General features: G+C 44.6%; 1 protein-coding gene across 2 annotated transcripts in view; it reads right to left on the reverse strand.

Moving 5' to 3' along the window:
• The window catches only part of pacsin1b (protein kinase C and casein kinase substrate in neurons 1b), a 304,569-nt gene extending 293,712 nt beyond the window's left edge, over positions 1-10,857 (reverse strand). For both annotated transcript variants that reach the window (XM_060845553.1, XM_060845548.1), the window contains exon 1: positions 10,773-10,857. The gene's annotated coding sequence lies outside the window, so the exon portion shown is untranslated. The remainder of the gene's footprint in view (positions 1-10,772) is intronic.
• Between the last annotated feature and the right edge of the window lie 608 nt (positions 10,858-11,465).

Genomic DNA, 11,465 nt, shown 5'->3' on the forward strand with positions numbered 1-11,465 from the left:
GACTGTTGAAATCAAAGCACAGTGCCAAAGCAAGCAGAAGAATCAACTATGCTAGTAAATTTTAGAGATATTATGCGAAAAGCAAAACAAAAGCGAACTGCCCAATAGTCCTTGGCAATGTTTTTTTTAAGTAAAAAGTGAGGTCTGCAGATGCTGGAGATCAGAGCTGAAAATGTGTTGCTGATTAAAGCGCAGCAGGTCAGGCAGCATCCAAGGAACAGGAAATTCGACGTTTCGGGCAAAAGCCCTTCATCAGGAATGAGGAAAGTGTGTCCAGCAGGCTAAGATAAAAGGTAGGGAGGAGGAACTTGGGGGAGGGGCGATGGAGATATGATAGGTGGAAGGAGGTCAAGGTGAGGGTGATAGGCTAGAGTGGGGTGGGGGCGGAGAGGTCAGGAAGAAAATTGCAGGTTAGGAGGGTGGTGCTGAGTTCGAGGGAATTGACTGAGACAAGGTGGGGGGAGGGGAAATGAGGAAACTGGAGAAATCGGAGTTCATCCCTTGTGGTTGGAGGGTTCTCAGGCGGAAGATGAGGCGCTCTTCCTCCAACCATCGTGTTGTTATGTTCTGGCGATGGAGGAGTCCAAGGACCTGCATGTCCTTGGTGGAGTGGGAGGGAGAGTTAAAGTGTTGAGCCACGGGATGGTTGGGTTGGTTGGTCCGGGCGTCCCAGAGGTGTTCCCTGAAGCATTCCGCAAGTAGGCGGCCCGTCTCCCCAATATAGAGGAGGCCACATCGGGTGCAGCGGATGTAATAGATGATGTGTGCGGAGGTGCAGGTGAATTTGTGACGGATATGGAAGGATCCCTTGGGGCCTTGGAGAGAGGTAAGGGAGGAGGTGTGGGCGCAAGTTTTGCATTTCCTGCGGTTGCAGGGGAAGGTGCCGGGAGTGGAGGTTGGGTTGGTGGGGGGTGTGGACCTGACGAGGGAGTCACGAAGGGAGTGGTCTTTGCGGAACACTGATAGGGGAGGGGAGGGAAATATATCCCTGGTGGTGGGGTCCGTTTGAAGTTGGCGGAAATGACGACGGATGATACGCTGTATACGGAGGTTGGTGGGGTGGTAGGTGAGAACCAGTGGGGTTCTGTCCTGGTGGCGGTTGAGGGGGTGGGGCTCAAGGGCGGAGGAGCGGGAAGTGGAGGAAATGCGATGGAGGGCATCGTCGATCACGTCTGGGGGGAATCTGCGGTCGTTGAAGAAGGAGGCCATCTGGGATGTACGGTATTGGGACTGGTCCTCCTGGGAGCAGATGCGGCGGAGACGAAGGAATTGGGAATATGGGATGGCGTTTTTACAGGGGGCAGGGTGGGAGGAGGTGTAGTCCAGGTAGCTGTGGGAGTCAGTTGGTTTATAGTAGATGACTGTGTTGATTCGGTCGCCCAAGATAGAAATGGAAAGGTCTAGGAAGGGGAGGGAGGAGTCTGAGACAGTCCAGGTGAATTTGAGGTCGGGATGGAAGGTGTTGGTAAAGTTGATGAACTGTTCAACCTCCTCGTGGGAGCACGAGGCAGCACCGATACAGTCATCGATGTAGCGGAGGAAAAGGTGGGGGGTGGTGCCAGTGTAGTTGTGGAAGATGGACTGTTCCACATATCCTGCGAAGAGACAGGCATAGCTGGGGCCCATGCGGGTGCCCATGGCAACTCCTTTAGTTTGGAGGAAGTGGGAGGATTGGAAAGAGAAGTTGTTCGGGGTGAGGACCAGTTCAGTCAGTCGAAGGAGGGTGTCAGTGGAAGGGTATTGGTTGGTGCGACGGGAAAGGAAGAAGCGGGCTTTGAGTCCTTCGTGATGGGGGATGGAGGTGTACAGGGACTGGATGTCCATCGTGAAGATAAGGCGGGGACCGGGGAAACGAAAATCATGGAAGAGTTGGAGGGCGTGGGTGGTGTCCCGAACGTAGGTGGGGAGTTCTTGGACTAAGGGGGACAGAACCGTGTCGAGGTACGCGGAGATGAGTTCGGTGGGGCAGGAGCAGGCTGAGACAATGGGTCGGCCGGGGCAGTCAGGTTTGTGGATTTTGAGCAGTAGGTAGAAACGGGCGGTGCGGGGCTGTGGGACTATGTGGTTGGAGGCGGTGGATGGGAGATCCCCTGAGGTGATGAGGTTATGGATGGTCTATGAGATGATGGTTTGGTGGTGGTAGGTGGGGTCATGGTCAAGGGGGCAATAGGAGGAGGCGTCTGCGAGCTGGCGTTTGGCCTCAGCGGTATAAAGGTCGGTGTGCCAAACTACTACCGCGCCTCCCTTGTCTGCCGGTTTGATAATGAGGTTGGGGTTGGAGCGGAGGGAGTGGAGGGCTGCACGTTCTTAGGGTGAGAGGTTGGAGTGGGTAAGAGGAGTGGACAGATTGAGTAGGTTAATGTCACGGCGGCAGTTGGCTGTAAATAGATCGAGGGCGGGTAAGAGGCCAGCACGGGGTGTCAAGGTGGATGGGGTGTGTTGGAGGTGGGAGAAGGGGTCGTCAGAGGGTGGTCAGGAGTCTTGGTTGTAAAAGTAGGCACGGAGGCGAAGGCGGCAGAAGAATTGTTCAATATCTCGCCGCGTGTTGAACTCATTAATCCGAGGGCATAGGGGAATGAAGGTGAGGCCTCTGCTGAGGACTGATCTTTCATCCTCATAGGGGGAAGGCCTGGAGGGATGGTGAATATCCGGCAAGGCTGGGAGCTAGGACCTGTTCTGGGACTGGAGCTGGGAGTGGGGGCGGGGTTAGGGGCAGGGGCGGGGACGGTGATCGACGTAGAGGCGGGGTTAGACGTGGTGATGAAGCTCGGTGTGGGGGTGGGGTTACGCGTGGTGACGGACGTCGGCATGGGGGCGGGGTTACGCATGGTGACGGAAGTTGGCGTGGGGGCAGGGTTACGCGTGGTGATGAAAGTCGGCGTGGGGGCGGAGACACCTGAGGCGTTGTGGTCGTGCAGGTTAGTGATGTCACTGGGGGCGGAAGTGGCTGCGGCGACGGCAACCGAAGGGGCGGAAATGGTTGTGGCAACGAAAGAACCGTTGTCATTCCCGATAGCCGCGGGGGTCACGAATCCGTCGGCGATCTTCCTGGTGATCGTGGAAGCGGTTGTCTGGGCAGCGATCGCGGAGGCTGCGAGGTCGGTGGGGGCGGAAGTGACATCACGGTCGTCGGCGGCTGTTGGTGCTGCGGGCGCTGTAGCGGCCGCGTGTGTAATGGCGTCCGACAGATTGCAGAGGCCGATGGAAGATTCTGGAACAGTTGAGGAACCACGAGTGTGGGGGTAAGTACATGAAAGTTTTTGGTACTTACTGTCTTTAATTTCTGATATGGCTAGGAAGAACTGTTTGTTTAGTGTATGGATTCTTCTGTAGATGAAGAACAGTAGAGGTCCTTTGCAAGTTTGTGAGAGTGTTGTCCTGAGCTGGGGTAGGGCTGATTGCAGAGAGTGTAAGTGGCGGCGCATGGCTGCAAGGGTGGAGCAGAGGATCCGGAGGGAGGTCTGTCGCTGGAGGCTTCGGATTTGTTGTAGGTACAGGTTGTCCTGATTGGGTCCAAATTTTGTTGGTTGGAATGTAGTCCGGAGTCCGTGCGGGATCAGTCGGTTCCGTAGGCAGGTGCTGAGGAAGGAGATGTGGCTGTGTAGCGGGTCTGTTTGAGAATGTGACTGAAGAGCTTCTGTGTAGAGGAGATGACCTGGGGGGGTGCAGTGAGAGAGAGACTCACTGAAATCCTTGTAGCGGGAGGAAGAGAGCTTCTTCAAGGAAGGCATCCTTGCAAGAGGATTCTGCTGAGGAAGGAGATGTGGCTGTGTTTTTTTAATAAAAGATTTTAGTGATTCTGACATATCATCCCATTAATTGCTTTAAATTTGAAACCCATCGTTTTAAAGATCCTCAAAACTCAATGATAAAAAGGGTGCTGCACCACCATAGTTTTCAACCCAGCCAAAATGTCCACGAATGAGGCTCTAAAATCACCTCCACTGAAATGCTTTAGGGATGTTCTCGAGCACTTCTGAATATGTCAAACATCTCCAACAACAAATGAAAATGAGACAAGGTTAATTTGGGAAGGCATCAACACAAAGATATTGATCTTCCAAGCAACACATTCCACATATCAAGAGTGGAAGCAAGTTATCCCAAGACAAAGGGATTGCTTAAGAGAAACTAGTGAGTATTGTCTAATTTGAATTTATACAGCATTTGTTGCGTTCAATAATTTGTTTTGCCAGTTATTTCAGCTAGGAATGCAGAGTGTTAACGTTATGTGACAATATTTCAACTTTTACATCAGTTTTCCCTGGCAAAAATTGACCCTAACTCGAGCATTAGCATTGATTTGTGTGGGAAATTACACTTCACTTGACATCTTTTCACTTAAATATTGAGAGTTTCAGAAATGCAACCCGACTTTAAGTGAAGACACCCTGTAGTAGTTGGAGGGTCAAGTAAATGCCAGGTTATGGGCAAAGGCAAAGAAATAATACTAATTGGATAACTCTTTCAAAGATAATGAACTCAGATTAATATCAGTCCTTCTTGTTAACCAAGATATGTTCAACAGCAGTACTGTATGACATGTCATGCCTCAAAGGGATAGCATGCTAGAAAACAAGCCTCACTATTCCTGGAGTCATCACAAAAAGTTAAAGATTTTAATCAAAGTATGAAAGATTTCTCAATTTACCTGTCTATTTGGACCCAGGCAAAGAGAAAGCACAGACCAGGTTTCTGAACCTAACAAGTATTTTTATCTATTACAAATAAATGGATTCTACCTATAGATACATGTTTTGAACTGTCAACATATTTCTAATTGTTAAAACTGTAACTTCCTTAAAATACTCACTCTTACAGTTATGAATGAAGGCAAAGAAATAGGAAGACAATTCATGGGTTCCTATCCATAACGTTCATTGAGGTGATTTTTTTTTTGCCTGGTCTTGTAGTTCTTCAGTCTTTTCCCTACTTTTCACTTCCATGCAGGAGGCACAGATGATTGATTCACAATTTATAAAATGTCTTACTTAGTAGTTATAAGCAATAGGTTACTTGCAACTGATGGGGAAGACAACTGGCTTTCTTCATGCTTTGGATATCTTGTACGGCAGAGGTACACAATATCTCCCCTTCCAGAGGTCCAAAGGCTTCTGGAAATATCATTCACACCCACAAGCTATTCAGCTGCCCAGGAACCAGTTACATAATTGTTGGAAAGCAGATGGTCTTTATCACCTACAGCTGTTCACAACCTAACAAAACCAAGCAAGTATTTGCTACCAGCTGAATCTCACAATGCCAATCTAGTGCCAACCCATCTGTTCAGGCTGTGGGAAAAGTTGGTTCCAAAGCAAAAGCGTAAACACCACTTTGAATGAATTTCAGTAAATATCTTTTAAAAAGTGGAGCAATTCCTTCCACAATCCTTGGTTTTTCCATTGCAGTCCACAACCAAAAATACAGACAGGTAAAATGTTACAGTCTTTACACAACATCCAACCTGACTTCCTAAAGCTCAGCCAATGTGCAGAAAACTCATCCAACACCTAAGTTCGTAAAGAATAACTCCTCACTGTTGACATCCCAGGAATCCCATAAGGTTCCAGCATCAGATAACCTATCTTTGTTCTTATACCACTTCTGCTATCCTGGCATTCTTGTGGTTTCCCTACTGCAATTGTTCTCTCACATATCTAATTATCACAGATTTCCTATCACAGGTTAATTTGAACCTTTCTGCTTTCTTGGGGTTTTTTTTTAAATTTAAAGAAGTTCCAAACATTCCCATACTTCCCAAATTCCATATTGTTACAAAGTTGAAAGAGAGAGAGAGGGTGCATTTGAGCTGAGAGATTGACAGCACACGCATGTCTGGGACTAGCTGACAGGTGCAGAGAATGCTGAGAATTGATAAAATGTAACCATTAGCTTGGGGCTGTGTTTTAATGTTAAAGCAACCAGGTTTGAATTTAAAATTATGCCCAGGTTACCAAAAACCAGTTAAATTTGATTGTATTGACAACATCGGACCATTAAGAGGATATGAGTCTTGGGGATTTAAAAAAGGAAGGGCACTATGAAAATTAGTCAGAGCTGAAAATTTAAGTTCTTTCAAAATACAAGAGACTTCAAAGAGTCTATTTTCTTAAAAGCAAAATGGCTGAACTTACAAGTACAAACAAAATGAAAGGCTGCACAGTGAGCACATTACACACAGTTTTGGTCCCCTTGTCTGAGGAAGGACATTCTTGCTGTTGAGGGAGTCCAGCAAAGGTTCACCAGACACATTCCCAGGATAGCAGGATTGACATATGAACAAAGACTGGATTGTCTGTGCTTGTACTGACTGGAATTAAGAAGTATCAGGGCGATCTCAGAAACATAAAAACCTGATGGGACTGAACAAACTAGATGAAGGAGGAAAAATCCTGACGTTGAGTAAGTCTAAAACTAGGGTTTACATTCTAATACTAAGGTATTAGCCACTCAGGACACAGCCATTCTCTCCCACAGGAAGCTGTTGGGGACAGTTCATTAGAAAGATTCAAGAGGGAGCTGGACATGGCCTTTTCAGCTAAAGAGATCAAGAGATATGGAAAGAACACAGGAATGGGATACTGAGATTGCATGATCAGCCATTATCATATTGAATTGTGGTGCTGGCTCAAAGGTCTACTCCTGCGCCTAACTTTATTGTTTCTTTGTTTCTCTTGCTCTGTCTTTAAAAAGGACAATAACAGGTTGCTGATCCATTTTTTAAAAAGTCCAATGCTTTGAAAGCACAGCTCCCCTAGAATCCAATATAGCTTGAAAATACAAAATCAGCTTTCTATATTAAGGAGACCTATGTGTATCCAGACCTTAGTTCTTGCATTCCATGTCTCCAAATTTGGCTTGTAGAGTGAAGCCCATGTGATGCCATCATTCTTTTGATAGAACCGCCATCTGCAGGCAGAAATCTATCCAACAACCCTGCAATTTGTAGATGCCCAGCCTATAGTTCTTAAGGCAACACTATCAAAAAGGACAAAAGCCCATAAAGCAGCAGCAACAATTAAAAATAATGGGAAAGATAAAAGCAGAAAAGCTAGTAAAAGAAATAAATACTGTCCTGCACTCTTCTTTTACGTGAGTATACATGAACGTATAAATGTTAATTACAGGTATCAAAGTTTGGGGATTAAAGGTGTGGGGTGGAGCCGGGGGCGCGGGAAAGAGATGTATAAGAAAATGGTTCTGACATAGTTAATATGAAGGCTGCATTAAACCCCACCCAATTTGATGAGGTCATAAGGATGAGGAAAAGTAGAACACGTAGGAATCCCAAAGGAGGTAAGACTTTTTTTTAGATTAGATTCTCTACAGTGTGGAAACAGGCCCTTCTGCCCAACAAGTCCACATGGACCCTCCGAAGAGTAACCCACCCAGACCCATTTCCTTCTGACTAATGCACCTAGCACAATGGGCAATTTAGCATGGCCAATTCACCTGACCTGCACGTCTTTGGACCCTGGGAGGAAACCGGAGCACCTGGAGGCACAGGGAGAATGTGCAAACTCCACACAGACAGTCTGCCCAGGACTGGAATCGAACCTGGGACCCTGGTGCTGTGAGGCAGCAGTGCTAACCACTGAGCCACCATGCCTCAAAGTCTCAGTGACAATATTTATCATACCACTGTAATTTGTACCCGATTTCAATCATGTAATAAAATACATCCTGTTTAAGTCAAAAGCCTCTTCTTGTTATCTAATGGTTTTCCTCTACTACACAAGAAAAAGCTGATCCTGCAGATCTCAACCTTAAAAAAAGATGTTGGTAACAAATCTACCTTATGGTGACCAACAGTTACAACAGTGGTGGTCATCTAGGGATTTTGTTTAGCCATATCATTATAATATTCTTATCTTCCTTGAAGATTTCATCTCTTCATATCAAGAAATCGGACAGGATTTTCACTGTCAACTTCTGAATTCTGACATCAGATGCAAAGGGAATTCAGATTTCTAAACTAAGAAATGGTCACTCAGATTCTATCCAAACTCTTGGAACCTGCATCCTCCCTCCAAACAGTTAAATTTAAAAATAGATTCATAAACCAAGCCACCACTACTTAAGGGACAGTCTCTGCATAACATGGCCTTCAGCTGCTGCATTTAGCAGGCAGGGAGTGGGGCCTCTTAAACCGTCCTGGAGGGTTGGTCCCCCAGTCTACCACAGGGATACTGCCTCAAAACAGCTAAACTGCCCTCTGCTATCTGTTGGGGACCTGAGGCCAGCACAAGAATTCAAGTTGGTCTCCATTAAATATCCTTCTTAGGCCTTTAAATAGGTCAGCTGGTTACCCACTTCTTGCAGGCTTCTCTTACATTTGCAGTAAGACATGGCCAACATTCCGGCTTGGGCTGGCAAGTAGCAAGTAACATTTGTGTCACAAGTGTCAAGCAATGGCCATCTCCAAAAGGAGAGAATATAAATGTCATCCCTTAATAATCATTACTATTACTAATCCCCCACTATCAATATCCTGAGAGTTACCATTGACCAGAATCTGAACTGGACAAGCCATATAAATACTGCGGCTTCAAAAGTAGGTTACAACCGAGAAATTCTGTGACAAAAAACTCACCTTTCTCCCTGTGTCTGTCTACAAGGCACAAGGAGGTGTGTAATTTCCACTTGCTTGGATGGGTGCAACTCTAACAATACTCCGGAAGCAGGTCACCATCCAGATCACAGCAGCCTACTTGATCAGCACGCTATCCATCACATTCAATATTTACCTCCTTGAGTGCCTTCAAACCTGCACTTTTACCACCTAGGACAACAATAGCAGTGATGGCAACACCATCACCTGCAACTTCTAAAGCCACACACCATCCACACTTGGAATTATATCATTCCTTCACTGTCATTAAGTCAACACTCTGGAATTTCCTTCCTAACAGCACTGTGGATGTCTCCACAACCCAAGGATATGTTTCAGGAAGGTAGCTCAGCTTCACCTTTACCAAGGCATGAGGGATATGCAAGAAAAACTAGCCAAGCCAGCAAAGCCTAGATCCCATGAATGATGCTTTAAAATAAAAACAAATAGGCAGATGGCAACCATAATCAACTTAACTAAGCATTAACGCAGAGCAAATAGAGACAGCAAATTTAAATTGCAAGTAAAGTTAGAAATAAATAGAATGTGAATAATGTTATAGCAGTATCATGCTCTAGCTACTCTTAAAGAATAGTTTGGTTACCTCCAGAACAACAATAGAAAATTTCCATTAAGTATAACAAAGCATAGGTTAGCAGGTTTATAATGAATCATTCCCAGATGAACCAGAACAGTGAGAAATCCAGGATAACAGCTATTTATTAAATGTGGAAATGCAGGTCATAGTATTCCTGGCAAAGAAAACAAAATGGATCATTTTTTTCCCCTAATACACCCACAGACTGCTCTTCAGCTCACAGATTTGTACATAAAAGTTGACAACTTACTTAGCACTTCGGAGGAAGGGTCACTGGACCCAAAGCATTAACTCTGATTTCTCTCCATAGATGGTGCCAGACCTGCTGAGCTGTTCCATTTTGTTTTTCATAACTTTCTCTCTTAATTAAAGTATTTCTCATCATGACAGAAGGTAAAGGCCTATTTTCAGCTAATTTTACTTTCTTTCCTCAGACAAAGTTACAGAATCATACAGCACAGAAACAGACCTTTCAGTTCAACTCATCCATGCTGACCAGATTTCCTAAACTGAACTCGTCCCATTTATCTGTGCTTGCCCCATATCCCTCTAAACATTTCCTATTCATGTACCTGTCCAAATGTTTTTTAAATGTTGTAACTGTACCTGCCTCTACCACTTTCTCTGGCAGCTCAATCCTTACATGCACACCCTGTGTAAAAAAGTTGGCCCTTAAGTCATTCTTAAATCTTTGCCTCTCACCTTAAACCTATGCCCTCTAGTTGTGGACTCCCCACCCTTGGGAAAAGACCATGACTATTCACCCTGTCCATGCTCATGATTTTATAAACCTCTATAAGGTCACCCAACAGGCTCTGAGGGTTCAGGGAAAAAAGCTCCAGCCCATGCAGCCTTCCCCTTTATATCAAACCCCTCTCTATATTTTTGCCCCTAGTGTCCAGGGATGTGCAGGCTAGGTGAATTAGCCATGGTAAATGTGGGGTTATGGAGATAGGGTACGGTGGTGGGTCTGGGTGGGGTACTCTTTGGAGGGTCAATGTGGACTCAATGGGCCGAATGGCATGCTTCCACTATAGGGATTCCGTGACACGATGAATTTATGAAATTTTTCTTCAAAGAAACAACTGACTACAGTGAAAGGAATACCTAACTAATATACCTGCACTTGTTACATTCGTTTTACTTCCAGGTTCATTTTGAAGCAAAGCCTGCAGAATGATCATAGCTTGTACATTTGTATAAGACAAGTTGTTCCAGAGTTGCTCCAATGTAACTGGATTTAGTTTAGAACTTCCAATTAAATGTGGAACTACTTCCTCCGACAAGAATTTCACAAAGTAAGATAAATTGTGAAAGACCAATTTACAACATTATCTTTTCTTCAGATGAGACTACTGTGATATACTGACCAAAATTATTTTGGAGATCCTACAGATTTTGCATACTTGCAGTTATCAGATAAACAATGAAGTCATTATCTAATTTCCATAGATTTCAAATATTGCAAAACAGAACCATAGTGAATGAGATTCTAGCAACATTTTTTTCAGTAACCAATTGGTTCTTAATTCTGACAGGCAAGCAGTAAGTAAACGGACGTACCTTGTGAAAAATAGCCAAGAATTAGATTTGACAGACTTCAGTGCTTAATCACCGTCAAATCTAATGGAACGTGCACAGCTTCACAACCTGAAACACAGAATGCTGATACTAACCACTGGTTCTCAAAACAAGCTTTTTCCTAAACAAAGTCACATGGAAAATGCAGCAGATGAGAGTCAAAGATCAGCAAGCAGATTACGCAGGAATTTCACAACCACCAATCGGGTTGTTTAAGCTATCAGGGGACTTGTAATGATCCAAAGGTGAAATGTTAATGTGGAATTGCCAAAAAAACTATTTGAATAATTGCAAGCAGGGCGGATGATGAGACAACTTTTAGAGTAAATTACTTTTCTGATCAATGTAAAATTAATACTAGAATTGAATTTAATACTGATTAACTCATTCAGATCGGGGAAGAAGAAAGAAATTTTAATAAACTAAACCTTGACTTATCAAGGACACTTACTATTGTGGATGAATGTCACAGATGAATGATTCAACACTGAGAACCTTCTTATTTATTAGGGACGAGTATTTTCTGGGAATACCTATGCCTTCAGAAATGTTTAGTCATTAATTTTACTCCCACCACATTTTTCTCCCCGTTGTTTACATTTACTTAGTTTTTTATGATTACAACTTATGATATTATGCTTGGAATGCAAAGTGTATGAACATTGTATCCAATAC

The sequence above is a fragment of the Hemiscyllium ocellatum genome, chromosome 26, assembly GCF_020745735.1.
Source record: "Hemiscyllium ocellatum isolate sHemOce1 chromosome 26, sHemOce1.pat.X.cur, whole genome shotgun sequence".
Classification (NCBI taxonomy): domain Eukaryota; kingdom Metazoa; phylum Chordata; class Chondrichthyes; order Orectolobiformes; family Hemiscylliidae; genus Hemiscyllium; species Hemiscyllium ocellatum.